General features: G+C 37.8%; 1 long non-coding RNA gene across 1 annotated transcript; it reads right to left on the bottom strand.

Annotated features, from left to right (window-relative positions):
* Positions 1-817: 817 nt before the first annotated feature.
* Positions 818-18,209, bottom strand: LOC116674084 (uncharacterized). The gene is made up of 4 exons (XR_004327959.1): positions 18,200-18,209; positions 1,735-1,829; positions 912-919; positions 818-830 (listed from the first exon to the last, which is right to left on the bottom strand). It is a non-coding gene; the product is annotated as an uncharacterized LOC116674084 (long non-coding RNA).
* Between the last annotated feature and the right edge of the window lie 5,082 nt (positions 18,210-23,291).

Here is a 23,291-nt window from a genome sequence, read left to right as displayed (position 1 = left end):
CTAGTCCATGCATTTGTTACTTCTAGGCTGGATTACTGCAATTCTTTATTATCAGGCTGCTCGAAAAAGTCCATAAAGACTCTTCAGCTGATCCAGAATGCTGCAGCACGTGTTCTGACAGGAACCAGGAAGAGAGATCACATCTCTCCTGTTTTAGCTTCTCTGCATTGGCTTCCTGTAAAATCCAGAATAGAATTTAAAATCCTTCTCCTGACCTACAAAGCTCTTCATGGTCAGTCACCATCTTATCTTAAAGAGCACTACACTCCCAGAATGCAGGGTTACTTGTGGTTCCAAAAGTCTCTAAAAGTAGAACGGGAGCCAGAGCGTTCAGCTATCAGGCTCCTCTCCTGTGGAACCAGGTTCCAGTTTGGGTTCGGGAGGCAGACACCGTCTCCACATTTAAGAGTAGGCTTAAGACTTTCCTCTTTGATAAAGCTTATAGTTAGGGCTGGCTCGGGAAGGTCCTGAACCATCCATTAGTTACGCCGCTGTAGGCAAGGAGATAACTGTTGTTGTGATTAATCACTATATAAATTGAATTCTCTCTCTCTCATAGCCACCTCCTCTACAGAGGGATGGTTATGTCTCTCTCTCTCTCTCTCTTTCTTTCCCCCTCTCTCGTCCACCTCCTCTAGACAGAGGGATGGATATCTCTCTCTCTCTCTCTCTCTCTCTCACACCCATCTCCTCTAGACAGAGGGATGGATATCTCTCTCTCTCTCTCACACACACCCACCTCCTCTAGACAGAGGTATGGTTCTCTCTCTCTCTCCCCCCACCTCCTCTAGACAGAGGGATGGATATCTCTCTCTCTCACACACACCCACCTCCTCTAGACAGAGGTATGGTTCTCTCTCTCTCCCCCCACCTCCTCTAGACAGAGGGATGGATATCTCTCTCTCTCTCACACACCCACCTCCTCTAGACAGAGGGATGATTCTCTCTCTCTCTCTCTCCCCCACCTCCTCTAGACAGAGGGATGGGTCTCTCTCTCTCTCTCTCCCCCCCATCTTCTCTAGACAGAAGGATGGGTCTCTCTCTCTCCCCCATCTCTCTAGACAGAGGGATGGATCTCTCTCTCTCTCTCTCTCTCTCTCTCTCTCTCTCTCTCTCTCTCTCTCTTCCCATCTCCTCTAGACAGAGGGATGGGATCCGGTTAGGGAGAGTTCTAGCCTGGCCAGGCTCCTCTCTTTACCCTGTCTCTCTTAGTTATGCTGTAATAGTTTTAGACAGCTGGGGACTTCCTTTGACACACTGAATTCCTCTCTCATCTATCTTTCTATCTTTCCATTTGTGTGCATCCATGTCCCAGAAATGCCTGTTACTAACCTAGCTCCGGGAAGTCATTCCCCGGAGTCCTTATGTTCTTTTTCCCCCAGCATGTTTCCTTGGATCAGGGAGGCGCCAAAAATCAGGGTAGCAGCTGTTGCCGTGGTCCCGCTACACGTCCTGCGATGCCATGTTACATCCTGCTACGTTCTGCAATGCCCAGCTACGTCCTGCTGTGCCTTGTAACGCTGCACAGTGCCCTGCTATGCTACAAAGAACTACAGTTTTTCTCGATTGTTTACACACATTTTCTGAAAGAATGCCTCATATTCTCAGAACACTACACACAAATCAAAAAACACACACACAATGCTCAAAACCCCTCATTTCTCCTGCAAAACTAAACTTTACATTCAAAACAATGTTATTTCTTCTCAAAATGGTATTTTCTTTTCAAATGACACACACAAACCATCATATGAACAGACATTCATAAGAACCAGTTGAACACTGATGTGCTCAATGCAAAACACTACGATGAATGGAAAACACTTCTTCTCCATTCATTAGAATGACTTAGGCCTTTTTTTTGTTCAGTGTTACACTTACTACAGACAGTACATACATAAGTGTGTTGTAAAATATTTGAGAACATTGTTGTTATGCTCAGTACACACAAATACACCAGTGACGTGCAGTCAGGGTAGGCAGGGTAGGCAGTGCCTACCTTGCCAAAATTCAAGCATAAAAATGTTTATTAAATAAATGTATTATAAACTTGTATTTGTATTTTTACTGTTTATTCTTGGGATTTATATGTGTGTTGTTCCAATTATTTAGACGGTACTATGACAAATGTAGCAGTTACGCATAATCAAATAGAAAAAATGGCAGAATAAGCAGTGCCTTTACTGTCCATTCAAGCGCCAATGTTGCGCATGCGCACTTCGATCCTGTATTCTTTAACATGTACGTCAAAAGGCACAACTCTGCCGTGCCTTTGTACGTAAATGTGTTATGCCAGTAATCGTCTCCGTTAGATATCAAACATGAACCAATTAAAATCGAGATATTACTGTCCCTTTGCGTAGCTGACGTCATTACACCAGCGCAAGCGCAATCCCCGCGAAATTCAAAGTCAAAATGACAGCAGCGGTGTCCGCTGATATCACGGCGGATTTTAATTCAAAAAAAGAACTAATAGCAAGATGGAGGTCTACGCCAGCCTTAGATGGACTACTGCAGCAAAAGGGACAAATACTCGTCGCATCGTTTCAAACTGACTGGTACGGAAGAAGAGATGTGGCTATGTGGCCATGCTAACAGTGAGCGGCGGGACCTCTACGGGGTCCTGGATCTAAACAACCGCCCGCAGCTTTAACCAAGCAGGAAAAGCCGTCAGCTAATATAACCGGCAACTACAGCTTCGCACATTTTCACCTGAAACGGATCAAAACATCCTGTCGGAACCGGGACCGGGCCAGCACGTCTTTCAGCCTAGCATTCTGTCTATTGAGAGTCAGAGACTATGCGAACTGAAGGCCGTAAAGACGAGTTTTACAACGCTGTGATCGACGCCTTCACGACGAAGCGTCGGAGGATTTATGTACAAATCTATCGACTGGTGAGTCAGAAAAACTATTTGGGTTTAGTGGGATTGAACTAATGCTGCTAGCCATCTGCCTCATATTCAGTTGAGTAGTGTGTGTTTTCATTGTTGCTGACTGGGACTGACAAACATAATTGGCCGCTGTGCAATAATTAGAACAAAGATGGAGAGAGTGAGAGAGAGAGAGAGAGAGAGAAAATGTCACCCAGAGTATTTGTCTGAAATCTTAACTTTGCGGGAACACACTGTCATTGCGGTCTTCAAATCAGCTGGTTTTAGAAGTCCTAAGGTCCAGGTATAAACGGTGTGTGTGTGGGGGGGGGTCAAGCTTTTGCGGTTGCTCCCCCGAGACTCTGGAACAAGTTACCCCCCGATATTCGCACTGTTACAGATGTGGCTCTTTACTTCGGTAAAGTTAGAAAGACATTCGCAGATTCGAACTTCCGGGATCAATAACTCTGAATCGAAAGGTTTTTTTTTTATCAAAAACGACTTATCTTTCCTTTCGTAGTAAGGTTAACAACGACCTACAAAATCATTTTCATCCAAACGAACCGTCCTTGAATCTGGAGAAATAACATTGTTCTCTATGAGCAGCCGGTGGAGAGACGGCAGCGAGACGAGGGCTAGGGACCGTCTACAAATTAAAACACCGACTAGAGATACCACAAAAATATTCATTAATTACTTATTAAATAAGGTAGTGCCTCATACTACCTCGATTATTACTTGTGTACTGGTAGTTGTACTACAACAGTTATTTATCAAAAATAACAAAAACACAATTATGTGAATTATTTGCATAAATCATTCAAGTTATTATAGAAATGCTGATTCAGGTTTCTAAAAAGAATAGACAAATAGATATGGGACTGCCGGTTGTACTACAACAGTTATTTCTCAAAAATAACACAAAACCTAATTTTGGTGAATTTATTTTGCATAAATCTTTCAATAGTTATTATAGAAATGATGATTCAGGTCTCTTAAAGGAATAGACGTAGAGGTGGATCCCTGCTGGTTATACTACAGCAGTTATTTCTCAAAAATATCCATATTTGTAATTTTGGTGAATTTATTTTGCATAAATCTTTCAATAGTTATTATAGAAATTATGATTCAGGTCTCTTAAAGGGCTAGACACATAAAAGGACCCCTGCTGGTTATACTACAACAGTTATTTATCAAAAATATCCATATTTGTAATTTTTGGTGAATTTATTTGGCATAAATCATTCAATAGTTCTTATAGAAATGATGATTCAGGTCTGTTAAAGGGCTAGACACATAGAAGGACCCCTGCTGGTTATACTACAGCAGTTATTTCTCAAAAATAACACAAAACCTAATTTTGGTGAATTTATTTTGCATAAATCTTTCAATAGTTATTATAGAAATGATGATTCAGGTCTGTTAAAGGGCTAGACACATAGAAGGACCCCTGCTGGTTATACTACAGCAGTTATTTATCAAAAATGTCCATATTTGTAATTTTTGGTGAATTTATTTGGCATAAATCATTCAATAGTTATTATAGAAATGCTGATTCAGGTTTCTAAAAAGAATAGACACATAGATATGGGACTGCCGGTTGTACTACAACAGTTATTTCTCAAAAATAACACAAAACCTAATTTTGGTGAATTTATTTTGCATAAATCTTTCAATAGTTATTATAGAAATGATGATTCAGGTCTCTTAAAGGAATAGACGTAGAGGTGGATCCCTGCTGGTTATACTACAACAGTTATTTCTCAAAAATATCCATATTTGTAATTTTGGTGAATTTATTTGGCATAAATCATTCAATAGTTATTATAGAAATGAAGATTCAGGTCTGTTAAAGGGCTAGACACATAGAAGGACCCCTGCTGGTTATACTACAACAGTTATTTATCAAAAATATCCATATTTGTAATTTTTGGTGAATTTATTTTGCATAAATCATTCAATAGTTATTATAGAAATGATGATTCAGGTCTGTTAAAGGGCTAGACACATAGAAGGACCCCTGCTGGTTATACTACAACAGTTATTTATCAAAAATAACCATATTTGTAATTTTTGGTGAATTTATTTTGCATAAATCATTCAATAGTTATTATAGAAATGATGATTCAGGTCTCTTAAAGGGCTAGACACATAAAAGGACCCCTGCTGGTTATACTACAACAGTTATTTATCAAAAATATCCATATTTGTAATTTTGGTGAATTTATTTGGCATAAATCATTCAATAGTTCTTATAGAAATGATGATTCAGGTCTCTTAAAGGGCTAGACACATAAAAGGACCCCTGCTGGTTATACTACAGCAGTTATTTCTCAAAAATAACCATATTTGTAATTTTGGTGAATTTCTTTTGCATAAATCATTCAATAGATATTATAGAAATGATGATTCAGGTCTCTTAAAGGGCTAGACACATAAAAGGACCCCTGCTGGTTATACTACAACAGTCATTTATCAAAAATATCCATATTTGTAATTTTTGGTGAATTTATTTGGCATAAATCATTCAATAGTTCTTATAGAAATGATGATTCAGGTCTGTTAAAGGGCTAGACACATAGAAGGACCCCTGCTGGTTATACTACAGCAGTTATTTCTCAAAAATAACACAAAACCTAATTTTGGTGAATTTATTTTGCATAAATCTTTCAATAGTTATTATAGAAATGATGATTCAGGTCTGTTAAAGGGTAGACAATAGAAGGACCCTGCTGGTTATACTACAACAGTTATTTTCAAAAATATCCGTATTTGTAATTTTGGTGAATTATTTTGCATAAATCATTCAATAGTTATTATAGAAATGATGATTCAGGTCTGTTAAAGGGCTAGACACATAGAAGGACCCCTGCTGGTTATACTACAGCAGTTATTCTCAAAAAATCCATATTTGTAATTTTGGTGAATTTTATTTGCATAAATCTTTCAATAGTTATTATAGAAATGAGATTCAGGTCTGTTAAAGGGCTAGACACATAGAGGACCCCTGCTGGTTATACTACAGCAGTTATTTCTCAAAAATAACACAAAACCTAATTTTGGTGAATTTAATTTGCATAAATCTTTCAATAGTTATTATAGAAATGATGATTCAGGTCTGTTAAAGGGCTAGACACATAGAAGGACCCCTGCTGGTTATACTACAGCAGTTATTTATCAAAAATATCACAAAACCTAATTTTGGTGAATTTATTTTGCATAAATCATTCAATAGTTATTATAGAAATGAAGATTCAGGTCTGTTAAAGGGCTAGACACATAGAAGGACCCCTGCTGGTTATACTACAGCAGTTATTTCTCAACAATACCCATATTTGTAATTTTGGTGAATTTATTTGGCATAAATCATTCAATAGTTATTATAGAAATGATGATTCAGGTCTCTTAAAGGGCTAGACACATAAAAGGACCCCTGCTGGTTATACTACAGCAGTTATTTCTCAAAAATATCCATATTTCTAATTTGTGTGAATTTCTTTTCCAAAATCGTTTAATTGTTATTATATATAATACGCTGCTGGGTGTCCATTAACTTCTTCCTACAGTGATCACACATTAGATCATGTCCTCGCTGCATGTCCACTCCCTTTTAACCAATAAAATGAATAGTGCAAGGGGTGACAATTTCACCAGCCATCCAGCAAATGTCCTCGAGGTCAGACAATTATGCAACAAGGACTGAGTCTCTGCGTAATAAAAAGTAGTGTGTTATTTTTGTTGTTATATTTACCCGTTGTAGAAATTGGGTAATTAGTTTTTTCCGGTACTCAGGTCCTTAAATTGAATACATTTTATATGACTGTAATGCTAAGACAGGTAAAGATGATTTTAGAAGCCAAATTGTAACCATTCCTTATAATTCTTGACCCAAAAGAAGCATTTGTAAAAGAATTTGTAAAAACTTGGCCTTGGTGTGTATATATTGACCTACTGTGACCTTGAGGATAATCACAGCCTCATTAAACTTTAGAAGCACAAATTACAGACATATAGCATTCAGAGAGTGTATTGTTTTCCTTGAAGAATAAGAGTGTTCGGGGATGGTTCTGTCAAAAGTTATTTGATATAGGGATGTCTATGTAGCTCAACTGGTTGAGCGTGTGCCCCCATGTACAGAGGCTCAGTTCTTGTAGCAGCTGTGGGTTCAATTCCGACCTGCAGCTCTTTGTTGGATGTCATTCCCACTCTCTCTCTGCTTTCATTTATTCAGCTGTCAAATAAAAGGTGAAAATGCCCAAAATATAATCAGTGAAATACAAAAATTATTTCATACAAAATTGCATAATGAACTTTTGACCTTTTAAGCAAATTGCAAATTGTATCTCTACATATTGGGCAGCCTTATTTTACTTCCCAAACTACAATTTACTACTAAAACTCACTTTATCCTGACAAAAGTTTTAACTTTGCCTTTTCCCTAGGTTAGAGGAAATGTGAAGACAATGGGGAGAATTAAAAAAGGAAAGAAAGCTCAAGGGAAATGCTTATGGGCAACGGCTGGTGGAATTAAAGCTTTGGTAAAAACTATGAAAAGTGCTAAGATTACAACCCAAGAAACAGGGTATTCCTCCGAAATCTGGTCTGAACTCTATTAAAATATTTTGACAAGATGATACAAAAAAAACGTAATTGGCTGTGGCTCATATGGACAAGAAATCGAAAGGGAGTGAGAGATTTGATCATTAAATAAATGGAAAACACAGACAATAATAAAGATCTGGTAATACAGTCCCTGACAAAAGTCTTGTCGCTTATCTATTTTGTAGAAACACCTGCTATTAACCTGACTTTTAATTAATCTATTGGTGTAAGAAATAGCTCATATGAAAAGCTAAAACCCTCCCAAATGATGTTCAATGCACTGAAATAAATTAGTTTCACTAAAAAAAGATTTATTATTCAAACAAGACGGAAAGGTCAAATTTTGGCAAGACAAAAGTTTTGTCGCCTATACAGAAATTGAACAAATTTACTACAAATACTAAAATATGTCAGCAAATTAAATAGTGGTGCTGTGAGATTCAAATTTAATATCTTGTATGACTTCCATGAGCTTGAAGGACTGCATCCATGCGGTTTGGCAAGAATTCATACAATGTATTGATGAAGTCATCAGGAATAGTAGGGAAAGCAGTCTTGCATGCCTCTCAGAGTCATCAATATTCTTTGGTTGGTCTTCCATGCTTCCTCTTTCATCCTACCCCACATATGCTCCATGATGTTCATGTCTGGTGACTGGGCCGGCCAATCTGGAGCATCTTGATCTCTTCGCCTTGAGGAACTTTGAAGTGGAGATGGAAGTGTGCGAGGAGCACCATCCTGCTGGAGAATTTGGCCTCTTTTATGGTTGGGGAATATAAGAGGTAGCTAAGATTTCTTGGTATTTGAGACTATTGATGTTGCCTTCCACCCTGCAGATCTCTCGCACACCCCCCATACTGGATGGAACCCCAGACCATGATTTTTCCGCCACCAAACTTCACTGTTTTCTGGGTGAATCTTGGATCCATGCGGGCTCCAGTAGGTCTCCTGCAATATTTGCGGACAACTGTGGTGTAATCCAACAGAAGATCATCTGAAAAATCCACTTTCTTCCACTTCCCAGCGTCCATCCTTTTAGCAGGCGTGGGCCTTGGCAAATGCCACACGGTTTTCAATGTCTATTGTTAGTCTGGCTTCTGGGCACGATTCACACCATGGAGGCCATTTCGAGACAGAATCCATCAAACGTTTGGGTTGGACACAGGGACTTCAGGTGACAGGTCTGGTGGAGCTCTGCTGCAGTGGAAAATGGGCTGGCCTGGATTTTCGAGCCAACAAACGGTCCTCTGAGCAGTGTCTTGCGGGGTCTGCCGACTGGGCTTGTCAAAAAACGTCTCCAGTGTCTTCAAATGTTTTTTTATCCTCTGTACTGACGCTGAGACACATTGAAGGTGTCTGACACATCAGCAGTGGATCTGGTCTTCAGCCTCTGATAATCAAAACTTTAGTTCAGGGTGAATCTTAGGATGTTTGCCAGATGTCAGTTGCAGTTGATGTGAAGGTCTAGTGTACTGGGGTTGTTTTTATACACACTGAGACCTAATTGATCCATATTAGCACAGGGAAGCTCATATGACAAGGCGACAACACTTATGTCTTTGCAAAAATGATCAAGGGCTGTTACCAAGCTGTGAATAGGAGAATACTTTTTGACAGTTCTTTTTGCACTGAAACATTATTACAAAAGCTGTTGGGATTAAAATGAGCCATTCTTGTAAATAAATCTTGATTAGAAATGTATTTCAGCGGCACTTCAGGTCAATTTGTACACAAGCAACAGGACTTTGTCAGGGACTGTAGAGGAAAACAATAAATATGCCGAAAGTAAGGAGCCAAAATTATGTTTTGGTTATTTTTGATAAATAACTGCTGTAGTATAACCAGCAGTCCCATATCTATGGTGTCTAGCCTTTTAGAAACCTGAATCATCATTTCTAATAACTATTGAATGATTTTGGCCAAAAAGAAATTCACCAAAATTAGGTTTGTGGTATTTTTGATAAATAACTGTTGGTAGTATAAACCAGCAGGGGTCCTTCTATTGTCTAGCCTTTAAGGAGACCTGAATCATCATTTCTATAATATCTATTGAAGATTTATGCCAAATAAATGCACCAAAATTATAAATATGGAATTTTTTGATAAATAACTGCTGTAGTATAACCAGCAGGGGTCTTTCTATGTGTCTAGCCCTTAAGAGGACTGAATCATCATTTCTATAATAAACTATTGAAAGATTTATGCAAAATAAATTATGCAAAATTACAAATATGGGTATTTTTGATAAATAACTGTTGTAGTATAACCAGCAGGGGTCCTTCTATGTGTCTAGCCCTTTAAGAGACCAGAATCATCATTTCTATAATATCTATTGAAAGATTTATGCAAAATAAATTCACCAAAATTATAAATATGGATATTTTTGATAAATAACTGCTGTAGTAAAACCAGCAGGGGTCCTTTTATGTGTCTAGCCCTTTAAGAGACCCGAATCATAATTTCTATAATAACTATTGAATGATTTATGCCAAATAAATTCACCAAAATAAGGTTTTGTGGTATTTTTGATAAATAACTGCTGTAGTATAACCAGCAGGGGTCCTTTTATGTGTCTAGCCCTTTAAGAGACCTGAATCATCATTTCTATAATAACTATTGAATGATTTATGCAAAATAAATTCACCAAAATTACAAATATGGATATTTTTGATAAATAACTGCTGTAGTAAAACCAGCAGGGGTCCTTTTATGTGTCTAGCCTTTTAACAGACCTGAATCATATTTCTATAATAAACTATTGAATGATTATGCAAAATAAATTCAACCAAAATTGTGTTTGGTTATTTTGATAAATAACTGTTGTAGTACAACTACAGTACACAAGTAATAATCGAGGTAAGTATGGAGGCAACTACCTTATTTAATAAGTAAATTAATGAATATTTTGTGGTATTCTAGTCGGTGTTTTAATTTGTAGACGGTCCCTAGCCTCGTCTCGCTGCCGTCTCTCCACCGGCGCATAGAGAACAATGTTATTTCTCAGATCAAGGACGGTTTTTTGGATGAAAATGAGTTTGTAGGTCGTTGTAACCTTACTACGAAAGGAAAGATAAGTGTTGTGATTTAAAAAACATTTCGATTCAGAGTTATGATCCGGAGTTCGAATGTGCGAATGTCTTTCTAACTTTACGAAGTGGCTCTTTTTAGGTCCAAACTCAAGACATATTGTGAATCAGGCATTTAATCCGTAGCTGTGGTGGGACAGTTTCATTCTTTGTTTCTTTGAGACCTTTTCTGATTTTACTGTTCGCTAGTTCTCTCTTTTATTGGATGATGTTTACTCATTCTGTTAAGCAACGTAGCCTGCTGGTTGCTGTAAAGCAGGGGTCTCAAACTCAATTTACTTGGGGGCGCGGAAGTAGAATCTGGGTTTGGCTGGGCGCATCAAGTATTCCAAAAAAACAACAACTATTTCCTCCAAAAGGGCGCGGAATGCGGTGCTTTAAACCCTAGATCTGATATGGTTGGTGCATTTCCCAACAGAGTTCACATTGTCAAACTCAGGCATTTGCCGAAAAGGGGTACTTAGCTAGTTTGACAACCGTCACCCGCTGTCAGGAGACCCTACGGTAAGCCCATAAGTGACAAGCGAAATGACAAAAGTTTCAGAACCCCGCCGGCCGCACTAACACTTAACTTTGATGTCAAGTAGGGGCCACAAAATCATCCCCGCGGGCCGCACTTGGCCCCCGGGCCGCGATTTGAGACCCAGCTGAAAAGTGTTTTATATATATATTAGATTGATTTGGTTGATAGATTAATTGGAAATGTCTTGCTATCGCCCGCTGGGCGGTTGTGCCGCGCTTTTTGAGAAACGTGTTGTTTAATTAGCCAAAACCCAATAAAGTAGGTAATCTGGCTTTCATAACTCAGTGCCTACCCTCTTACTGAAAACACCGCACGTCACTGAAATACACATAAACAATTATACTTGTCCCACAAAAACAATGTCACATTGTACAGAAAATTTCCAACCAACACAAAGTTGCACATACAAACCACCAGAATAATTTACTGTACCATTTCAGTAAAAAACTAAAAAACTACTATGCTCCATCCTCTCTTCTGTTGCGGTCTGGCCCCAGCACCTCATCCACATCACAAGCAATGATTTCCCGGGCCAAGCAGCGGGGGAATATCGCCTGGCGATTCCAGCCATGAAGAGCATCACTGCTATTGTCCACATGCGTCCTCTATAGCTTGGAGAAGACGTAAACGCATTTGTGGATTTCGGTCAAAATCTTTCTATCTCCAGGCAGAAAAAAAACCTCAAAGGAGGATGGAGAACCCTGGAGGGAGATAAACAACTAAAGCCTGGAGTTGGGGGGGGCATGAACCAGTGATGAACAGAGCAGCCCGTGGAAACTTCTGGGTTTTACCAATATAATTTGTTTGTTAGTAATATTGCAATTTTTTCATCTTTCTGAATTGCGTTCAAATGGCACCCTGTAGACCCCGCTTCATCCTGAGATGATTTCTGCACAAGACAAAGGGCCAAATTTTTTAAGCTCACCCCATCAAAATTTTGAAATAGTCCCTTGTTTTTCTTTGTATTTTCCGGAAATGTTTTTTGGGGATGGGATTATTTACCAATTCCCTGATTTTTAGTTTCCTGTCAAAGAGACAGAAAAAGTTCCCCAAAACCCCCTTTGTTTGTTCCGCCAAAAAAAATAGGGTAGTAAAAAATTTTAAATACTGTGAAGGAAACCCAAAATAGGGAAAAATGTGCATACTTGGGAATATTCTTAATGAGATAGATTTCCCCTTTCCCCTTTTTCATTTTGGAAATTTCCGATTTGGATACTACAGTGTACCTGCTCACATTTTTGGGTGTACCTTTGGCCCCCTCAAAAATTACCGTCCTAGGCCCCTTTTTTCTTTCCCCTTCCTCTCCCGTCCCCTCCTCCATTACTCTCAATCCCCCCTGGCTTCCCGACTCTGTTTTTTCCCAAAGGGCCCTCCATTCCCCAAAACAGAAAGCTCACCGTTTGCCGTTTCAGGGTAAAACTCTGTTTCTAACCCGTAAAGCCCTTTTTGACGGTGGTTTTCCCTTGTGATGGGGCAGTGTGCATAAAGGCCTGTTTTCCTTGTGAATCAAAATTTTTTTCAAAGAAAAAATTTTGCCAAAAGGGAGAGAAATTTTGTTAGGTTTTTGAAAGAAGTTGTTTTAGAACTGCCCTTTTTTAGTGTAAAGCAGGAAATTTGCTTGGGATTTTTTGGGAAATTGGTTTTTGGGGGTTGGTGCTGATTTTCATGTTGTGGTCCTTGTGTCTCAAGTACCAAAATTTTTGTGTAAACAATTGAGGAAAAACTGTAATACAAACAAACTACTATTTATTTTATTTTTATTTATTTCTGTGACTGTGTCATTCTAATCCCCACCGGTCGTCAGACACCGCCTACCAAGAGCCTGGGTCTGACCGAGGCTTCTGCCTAAAAGGAAGTTTTTCCTCGCCACTGTCGCACTGTTGCTTGCTCTGTAGGAAACTACTGGAACTGTTGGGTCCTTGTAAATTCTGGAGTGTGATCTATCTGTAAAGTGTCTTTGGATAACGCTTGTTATGAATTGATACTATAAATAAAATTGAATTGAATTGAATTGAATTCTGTTCTCACCAGAAGGACGTTTCTCCATGGAGATCTTTTCTTACCAGAGACAAATTTGACCTTAGTGGGAGCAATGGCATCCATAACATTTGTAATTTTACAGTTGAAATGATCTACAAGCTCATTGGCGGGTGTGTAGGAGAAAAGCTGAATAAATGCTTCACTGGTGTTTTCAGTGATATACCGTTTTCTGATTATCTTTGTTTGGACACTTTTGGGCACAGAGATAGTGCCGCTAAACAAAACACAGGAACAATCAGAGAGCAACGTCAGTCACCACAACCTTGGAAGTGTTCAGACCCTTGGAGACTATCAGGTCCAGAGTGTGCCTCTTATTGTGCGTGGGCTCTGTCACATGCTGAGTCAGTCCATAGTTCTCAAAAACACAACACAGTTCTTTGGTCCCCCTGTCCTGGGGGTTGTCAACATGAATGTTAAAACCACCTGCAATGATTACACAATCAAAGTTAATGCAGATTATGGACAGCAGTTCAGTGAAGTCATCAATAAAGGTTGCACAATATTTAGGTGGCCTGTAGATATTTAGAGATATTGCTGAAGAGCCACATATTCAAAAGAAGCAAAATTTCCATAACATATTTGCGTTAGGGGAGCTGACTCAATGAGAACAGCAGCGCTGTTATTATGGTCTAACCAGGTTTCAGTTAACAACTTAAAATCTAGATTGTGATTAATAATAAAATCATTGATTAAAAATGATTTTCCTGCCAAAGGCCTGACGGTTAGTAAAGCTAGTGTTAGTGTGTTTTCATTTTTTGGGACAGGCTGTGGCTGACGAGGAATGGATGCTAAATTTGCAGTTAAGTGTTTATTCACCATTCTTTTTCTACCACCTATCACAACATAAATTGAGGAAGAATTGAATACACAGGGCACGGGCTTGTCTTGGAAAGAGTCATGAGTGTAATAAGCCTTGCAGCCTAGGTCCGGCACATATCAGTTAATGCTTGCTGGATTTGGCACATAAGCGTCCTTGTCAGTCTGGGGAGAAAGAGTTTGATGACATCCTGGCAGAGGTGCCTGGCGTTTTACTTTTGCCCGGGGTTGAACGATGCAGGAAGGAAGGGGTGTAAATATGGTTCCAGCATCTACCAGCTGCTTTATCTGGTCAGTGAACTCCAACATGGGGGTAGGGGAGGAGGGGAAAGGGTGAGTGGAGACAGCGATGGCTCCTCAAAGGGTTCGGTGTTGGTAAAGGGGTTTGAGGGGTGCTGGATGGGTGAAAAGGGGAGTTGAGGTTTCATGTTTCTACTCTTTGACAGAGGGTGCAGATGTGTATTGCGGAAAGTACAGTGGATTAGAGATGAACAGCTTTAATCCTGGCTTCTTAAGGTTCTGCTTTAAAAAGATGTTTGCGATCCCAAAATGTTAAAATAGTCAATGAACTGCAGAGAATGGACCGTACATGACAGGGATTTTTACACTGGGTTGGAACTGCCAGTCTTGTGATTGACAGCCAATATTCTCAAATGAACCACAGAGATATGTTGCAGAACTCAGAAATTCCTAGTCTCCAAAACTCCACCGCTCAAAGTGGGGCTCAAACCCACGACCCTGAGATTATTAGTCTCATACTCTGACTGAGCTAGCCGAGTACTACTGGAATGTTTTAAAATCTTACGTACAGTGCTATAATGTTACTTGGCAGTTCTATAATGTTAGGTTGAAGTTCTTGAATGTTAGGTGGGCAGTAGTGTGCGGCAGTGCCGTTATTGAAAAATATTTTCATGTTTCAGATAAACGCAGAGTTTAAGCGCATCACAACCATGCCTCTATAATCAAAGTGTTTGCAAAGCAACCGGGGAGCAGGGAAAAGCTGAAAGACATAGCTGCCATGATGACAGTAAGAACTAGGGGTGATCCCAGTACCCGGCTGAAACGAGTATCCGGTACGGATGAAGCACTTTTGCCGAGTACAAGTATTATCCGAGTAATATGAGTCAATATCCGTGCTCGGATTGAATACAACTCCTCAACTGGCCGCGCAGCGTTCTGTGATAATCACAGCACCCCCCCGCCAACAAACCCGCTCGGATCAATCACACACACACAGAACATGGAGAAATGCGCTCCCTCTCTCGCTCTCGCTCTCGCTCTCGCTCTCTCTCTCTCGCTCGCTCGCTCCCGCTCCGTCAGGCAGGCAGTTAATCGGGTCTGCGGATCTGTTCCGTTAACGTTTAGGGTTTCTTCAGCTTCAGGTTTGTTTTTAACTTCGGTTTGTAGTCCTTACATACTTGGTAACCAGTAGATTTCTGGTGAACGTGGGGTTTGTAGTCCTTACATAGTATCCAGTAGATTTCTGGTGAACGTGGGGTTTGTAGTCCTTACATAGTACCAGTAGATTTCTGGTGAACGTGGGTTTCAGACATGCTGCTCGCAACTCCCGTTGCGTCTCTGCCATCGGAGATTTTTTTTTTTTACTGTCAGCTGCCCCCCGCCCCCCTCCCCCTCTCTCTCTGTGTCTCTCTCTTACTCACTCACTCACACACACACACACACACACACACCTTGTGTGGAAATAAAAGAAATAAATAATAATATAAAAAAGAACCAAAAACAAAAAAAATATCATAATCATAAAAAAATAAAAAGTTAAAAAAGGAAAGTTATATTGAATATGAAAACTCTTGTTCATTACATTTTACTTCATAATTGCAACCACATGTGTTGTATTCATTGTTGCAAAACGTTCTGTATATAGTTTGTTTGTTACCATGACAACACCATTGATCTGAAGCTTGATGCTGTCATGTAAATAGTTTTCAAATCAGCAATAAATATAACAATTTTTGATCAACTCATATTAATTGCATGCTTAAATAACATACCGGTTAAAACCCAGCACATTTCAAGACAACCCGACCCACTTCCTGGTTAAATCTGACCACTTCCGGTTTAGGCCCCGCCCAGTCCAAGCACGGATCCGGATACAGATAATTCATGTGGTAAACAGATACAGATAAATTTACAGATAATGCTGTACTCGCTCATCCCTAGTAAGAGCCTTCCACTCTAAATTGTTTAACTATAAAGTAAATATACATTGCATCAGGTCAGTATAAGGTGTATCCATTGCAGAGCTCAACTCCCTTTACCTGTGGGTACTGATTCCACTGAAAGGACCTAGTCATTTTTATCATGCATTCACTGTCCCACTGTGAGAATTTTGTTTTTTTATAAATATCATCCCTGGAGATGATATAAAGTCCAGTCCATAAAGGTTATGTCCAAACAGGTAGTTCTGTTGTGTTGTTGATACTGGTGTCACACAATGACTGTTTAAAAACAGTCTGTCTTTGATCACTTTCTTCTTTGAGTTCAATAATCTCTATTTTCTTTGTTATATTTCTTAAGGATGACATTGATGCCAGAAGGGAGTCCCTCATTAAATGACTGCATCTATCTGAAGACAATTCCCAAGTCTTGGTGCGGGAGTACACGTTGAGATTAAAACAAACGGTTCAAACAGTTCACTTTTTCTCCATATGAAGTGAAAAACCACCTATTTTGACACATTGTCTCTTACATTAGGTATTGCAGCAGTGTGAAAAACAATTCAAATTTTTTGTAAGAAGGAAAAATCCACCATCTTCCGCACTGCACTGACCCTCATCTGACAAGGGCAGAATTAGGACTGGGATACAGCCCTGGAGTAAATCCAGGTTAATCAAAAAAAATTGTCCAGGAACATGAAAACTTCCAGAAAAAATGTATATGAAAATTCAATCTTTACATTAGTTTGTAAAGATTGAAGCCTCCTCTTCATTTTATCTGGAATCTTTTTTTTTCTTTCTCTCCATTAACTGACCAAAAATGGTAGCATGGCAGGCCATTTTGCAGGGCAGCTTTTGGGGGTTCAATCCCCGCCCCTGCAGTCATTGTCGAAGTGTCCTTGGGCAAGACATTGAACCCCGAGTTGCCCCCGGTGCTGCGCATCGGAGTGTGAATGTGTATGAATGTTTATCTGATGAGCAGGTGGCACCTTGTACGGCAGCCCTGGCCACAGTGTGTGAATGGTGAATGTTTCCTGTAGATGTAAAAGCGCTTTGAGCAGTTGTTAAGACTGGAAAAGCGCTATATAAATACAGCACATTTACATTTACATTTAAATAAACTATAGCGATCAGTTTATTTATTTATTTTTTTAAAGCTTCAAGAAACGTTTTTATCTTTAACCAGGACATGACTGAGGCCACAGCACTGAGTGCCATCACGTAAACGACAGTGGGAATCTATTTTACCAGAGATGCCAGGCAATGACTTTTCCGCTGTTGGAATCATCATCAAGGTGGTTCTTCGAGATCTGGATAATGTGGCCCTTGCAACAGCCTTGCTGTTTGGACTTTGTTCATCTTTGAACATGAGGTATCCGTCAAAGCTCCGCTACACTTTCAAAGTGATTCAAAAGGTGTTAATGGAGTTGGATGTGACTCAACTCTCAAGGAAAGCCCAAAGTTTAAAGACAAAACTGCTCCAGTAAGGGGACCTCACTGTTGTTGTGCATGTTAGGCCAAGTGTTTGTTCCTTAACTGCCATGTGGACGGGCCAGTTATTTTCCTCTCTACAAGATTGAAAACATTTTCAATCTTAGTCTCACAGGTGAAGGGATGGAGAACTGTACGCAGTCTAAATAGTGCCATCAGGGCCGTGTGAAACAGGATCTTTAGTTTAATTCAGTTGCAGTAAAGAGTATTAATACTTTTAAGAAAACAACTCAGACTTGGCTCTTTAAATTTTTTCTTCGTGTGCAACCCCTACTTGTGGGACCAGAGATGGTTTTAGTCTACTGTGTAATTTAGAAAAGTTCAACCACTGTTCCAATTCCTGCAACATTAGATATTAACATAGTCCTTAATCTTACAGCGGCTTGCATAAGTTTACACACCCATGCTAAAGTTGATTAAAAAGAGGAATAAAAAAAACATCTTTTGGAAATTTCCGTAATTCAAAAAATAGGAAAATCCAATCTTTAAGGAAACCAATTTACCTTGTGAATGAATAATGTAATGTATCTCTGTGTAGGGTGAAGGGTATGTGATGATGGGGTGTTGCTTAAATTCCAAAGGCCAAGGAAACTTTATCAGGATGCACGGTATCCTGGATCCATAAAATAAAAATATAAAAATGGGGAATGGGACTTTAACATAGGGGTGTGTATACTTATGCCCCCTGTATTTTAAGGAAGAACATTAATTTATTTACAATAAATTATTCACAAAGACAATTGGTGACCTTAAAGGTTGGATTTTCCTATTTTTTTAAGGCACTAAGATCAATTTATTTTTAATCCTCTTTTTAAGCAAGTTTACACTTATGCAAGCCATTGTATGTACAGGGTGAATTCGTGGCCGGACTGAAAGCTGTGTAACAGTTTTGACATATTTTCATGTCTGTAAGTGACACTTAAACCTTAAATGTTAGTTAATGACCAGATTCTTTGTGAGTGTTGGAAATTTTGGCTCTTGAATAAAGGTTTTTGTGCAACTGGTAAAAATGGGTCATTTTAACGATTAACCCTCTGAGCCCGAGACACTCGCCCACGAGTTAAAAAGTACCTCTGATTCATAGTTTAATAACTTTTGAACCATACAAGCGATTTACTCACTTTTGGTTTCGTTTAAATCCTGACGATTTCATGTTTACGGCGGTCTTTTCCCTGTCTTTCTAGCCTCTACAGGGGATTTTCTATCCAGCCTGGAACTTCAGCCTCTTTGGGCTTTAAATACATACTGTTATATCCAAGATTGATCCACTTTATATCCATAATTCATCGCGTTTTGGCTCATTTCTGCCGCTGGCTCGCTCCTCCGTCTCTCTCTCTGTCTGTCCTGTCTATTTCTCAGGAAGTACATGCCCATATATGGGAGATAAAGGCACCCCTCTTGAATGGAAGGCCGGAGGGGACAAAAATGCCTATATACTCTATGGAAGGCCAAATGGTGCACTATTTAGACACATATTTGCTTGTATAACATTGCTGTGGGTTTAATATCAATAAATATGACATTATTATGTTATTATTGGCATAAGTAAATGTCATGAGAGCAAAACGTCTTGACTTTTTTGGAAAAAATGCATGTATTTTGTCAACTGTACAAGTTATAATGATTATTTCTTCACAGTGTGACTCCCAAGACATATGAGAAGTGTTTTAGAATGGAAAATGGCTTAGGTTTTACTTATATGTCTGTGATATCAATACATATCTGGAAGATTCATTTATTTACAACCATTTTTAACATGCAAGTGACCTCACTTCAACCCAAATATTCCAATAACCCAGTTTGTCCTAAAAGAAATGATGTTCATATCTTGACTGTAGACAACAGGGTTGATGTTTTACAAGCTTTTTTATAAAATAAATCCAGACGGAAATTAAACTGTAAAAATGGCCTCAGGGCCCCCAGGGTTAAGAGAGTTAATAGACATTAAAATAAATGATTGCTGGAATGGCAATGGTAACTTATGTTTTTGCATTTAAATTCTATTCTATAGTTACATTGAATTGTAAGTTACGATTGTCACTTAATTTTAATCTTGACAATAGAGACCTTGAACATTATGTTTGTATTGTTCTCCTCAAAGATGGTTGCCTGTAACCTTTTTCAAAATAAAAGGTCTAATTTCTATTTTGTGACTGAGGTGGTAAAACACTGAAAAACGGACATTACTTGTTCACTGTTGATTTGTTTAACAGTAAAACAGTAACGTCAGTTAAATTTTTACCTACTGTCACTGTAGTAAAATTAGGCATTTTATTTGAAAGGTTACTAGTGTTACAGGCAACCCTCTTCAGAAAACAATACAATCTGTTTTATGCCAAACAAATTGTGTAATTGAAACTAGAATATACTAATATGTAATATGAAAAAAGTGTAGTATTTAAGTAACCAAATGTATTGGAAAAAAAAAATGTTTTGAAAGGTGTGGCGTGAAAAAAAAGGGAAAAGTTTTAAAATGTTCCAAGAGCAAAAATTTACTTTATCAAAACATTTTTAAAATCACACGTATCAAAAAAAATCAATTTCTGAAACTGAATAATTGTGTAATTAACATAATTTTTAATTGCTGCCAAAAAAAACATCTGTGTGCAACCAAGCCCAATTAATTTAAATTAACCCCAAAATGTTTTTTTTCAGTGTGGAATTTTTAAGTTGCAGTTCTAAAATAAAAGGGTAGTTTTAAAATTTTTAAGAGTTATGGTCCTAAAGTATTTTATAGTTCAGATTTATTTTGGTTCCAGAAGTTGGGTTGAATTCTAGAATTTAAGGCAATTCTGAGTTAAGTTGTATTTCCCAGAAAAAAATGGTAAAGGTTAGAACTTTTGATTGGGGGAAAAAATTATTAAAGTTTAAAATTTTATTTTTTAGTACAGAATTTTGTGCTGCGTTCAGAATTTTATTTGGCAGTTCTAGAAAATAGTTAAAGGGTTTTGAATCAACAAAGTTACACTGTAGTTCGAATTTTTAGTCTGCCATTTAGAATGTTGGGTTTTAAGTTTGGAATTTTAAAGTTGCTTTCTAGAAAAAAAGGTTTAAAGTTTTAGTTTAAAACTGCGGTCCTAAAGTTACTTTAGTTCCAGAAGTTTGTAGTTTTTTAGAAGTTGGTTTTAAGTTCTGAATTTTAAGTTGCAATTTAGAAGGAGGTTAAGGGCGAAGGGGAGCTTCATTTTTAAAAGGGAAATTGAATTTTTTGAACAATGGGTTTTTTAGTTTAGATTTTAAGAGTTTAGCCCAAATTTTTCAGTTCTAAAATTTTAAGCGTCAATTGGAATTTTAATTTGCATTTTTTAAAACAATAGGTAAAAGGTTTTAGATTTTAGATTTAAAGTTGTAAAATGTATTAAAGTTAAAAAAAGTCTTGTGTTCTGAAGTATGATCCCATTGGAAGTTAAGTTGCAGTTCTAAAACAATAGGTTGAAAGGATAAAATTTCAGAGCAGGGGAAAAATTTTATTACTTCCAAATTTTTAATTGTAGTTCTAAAATTTTTAGCGCAGTCCTGAATTGAAGATGCGATAGAATTTTAAGGGGTGCGTTAAGAATTTTAAAGTGCAGTTAAGAATGTGGGGTTAAAAGTTCTAAAATGTTAAGCGGTTTTGAAATGTTAATTTGATTCTAAAAAAAGGGTTTGGGGGTTTAGTTTTTTCAGATTTGCAGTTGAAAAATGTTGCTTACATTCAAAAAATTTTACTGTGTTCTAGAAGTTTCTGCAGTTTAGAAGTTGGGTTTTAAGTCAAAAAGGGTTAAAGCCGAGTTCGGATTTTAAGGCATTTCTGAACAACGGGTTTGTAATTTAAAATTAAAAGGGTTTATGGTCCAAATTTTACTTCGGGTCGGAAATTTAAGCTGAAAATTTTTAAATGAAGTGATTTTTGAACAATAGTTAAAGGTTTAGAATTTTACATTTTTTTCAACTCACTTTAGTAGTTGAGGAACAGGGGGTCAGACGGGACAGAGCAGGCGATTTAGTTAAAAATTACAGGAATTTTTTACATGGATTTGCTTCGATGAACCCACCCACCCCAAAACTGAGATCTCAGAAAAATTTTTCGTTCTAAAACTCCCCTGCCCCTCGTTGGGTTTAAACCCCGGGGCCGTAGATGAGGTCTTTTACCGACTGAGCTAGCCAGGGCCCTTTTGGAAGTTTATTTCGGGCCCTTTAAAAGGTTTCTTACATTAGAATGTTTGGCTGCCATTCTAGAAGTTTGGTTAACTTTTAGAATTTAAACGCAGTTGGAAGTTTCAGTTATAAAAAAGGTTAAAGTTTAGAATTTTAAAAATTACGGGCCTAAAATTTTCTTTTTGTTCCCCAATGTTATTTTTGTTTTATACCTGTTAGGGTTTAAGTTCTCCAAGTTAAACTGTGTTCTAAATGTTAAATTGCGTTTTTAGAATGTGGGTTTAAGTTTAGAATGTTGGCTGCAGTTTGGCTGTTAAATTGCAGTTCTGACCTAAAGTTGAAGTTTAGAAATTTTTAAAATTTCGGTTCAAAATGTTACTTTTTGTTTCCAGAATGTTTAAATTTCGTTCTAGAACAAAGGTTTTTGTTTTAAAATTTTAAAAGTTTAACCCTAAAGTTTTTACAGTTCTAGAAGTTAAACTGCAAATTTGGGAAGGGTTTAAATTGCATTTCTTAAATAGTTTAAGTTTGGAAATTTTTAGATTTGCAGTTTTAAAAAGTAAATTTCAGTGTAAAATGTTTCATTTTGGGTTTTGAAGTTGCCAGGGAAAGTTTTTGACAGTTCTATAATGTTTGTTTAAGTTCAGAAGTAAGCTGGTTCTGGTGTTAAATTTAGTTTAGAAAATAAGGTTTAAGTTTTAGAATTTTAAAACTTGCGGTCCCAAAACTACTTTTAGTTCCAGAATGTTTTGTAGTTTTTTAGAATGTTATGTTTAAGTTCTAGTATGTTAAGCTGCAAATTTGGAATGTTGAGTTGCATTTTTTTCTTCTTGAACAATAGGTAGAAGGTGTAGAATTTTAGGAGTTGTTACATTGTAGTTCTAGAATGTTTAGCAGCAGTTCTAGAATGTTAAGATAGAGTTCTAGAATGTGAGGTTTAAGTTCTAGAATGTTAGGCTGCAGTTCTGGAATGTTAAGTTAATGTAATTATTATACATAAAATATTCCATTCCTTACTAAGTTTACTTGTTTTCAGTTTAAACAAATTACATATCCAAATACTTAAGGCAAGGCAAGGCAAGGCAAGGCAGCTTCATTTGAATAGCACATTTCAGCAACAGGGCAATTCAAAACAGTTGAAAAATAAAAACAGATAAAACACAGGAATAAGCAGTTAAAAATGAAAAATAATAACAGATAAAACACAAGAATAAAAGTTACAGTGCAGTATAAGAAATTAAACATTGAAGAAATTAACATAATTTAAAGAAAGGCAGCATCAAAAAGAAAAGTTTTCAGCCTGGATTTAAAAGAACTGAGAGTAGCAGCGGATCTGCAGTTTTCTGGACGTTTGTTACAGATATGAGGAGCATAGAAACTGAACGCTGCTTCACCCTGTTTTGTTCTGACTCTGGGGACAGAAAGCAGACCTGAACCAGATTACCTTAGAGGTCTGGGGGGGTCATAGTATAATAGCAGATCAGAAATGTATTTTGGCCCTAAACCACTGAGTGATTCATAAACTAGCAAAAGTACTTTGAAATCAA

The sequence above is a fragment of the Etheostoma spectabile genome, chromosome 24 (assembly GCF_008692095.1).
Source record: "Etheostoma spectabile isolate EspeVRDwgs_2016 chromosome 24, UIUC_Espe_1.0, whole genome shotgun sequence".
Lineage (NCBI taxonomy): Eukaryota > Metazoa > Chordata > Actinopteri > Perciformes > Percidae > Etheostoma > Etheostoma spectabile.
The sequence above is the reverse complement of the archived record's forward strand: the minus strand, read 5'-3'. Positions and strand labels throughout refer to the sequence as shown.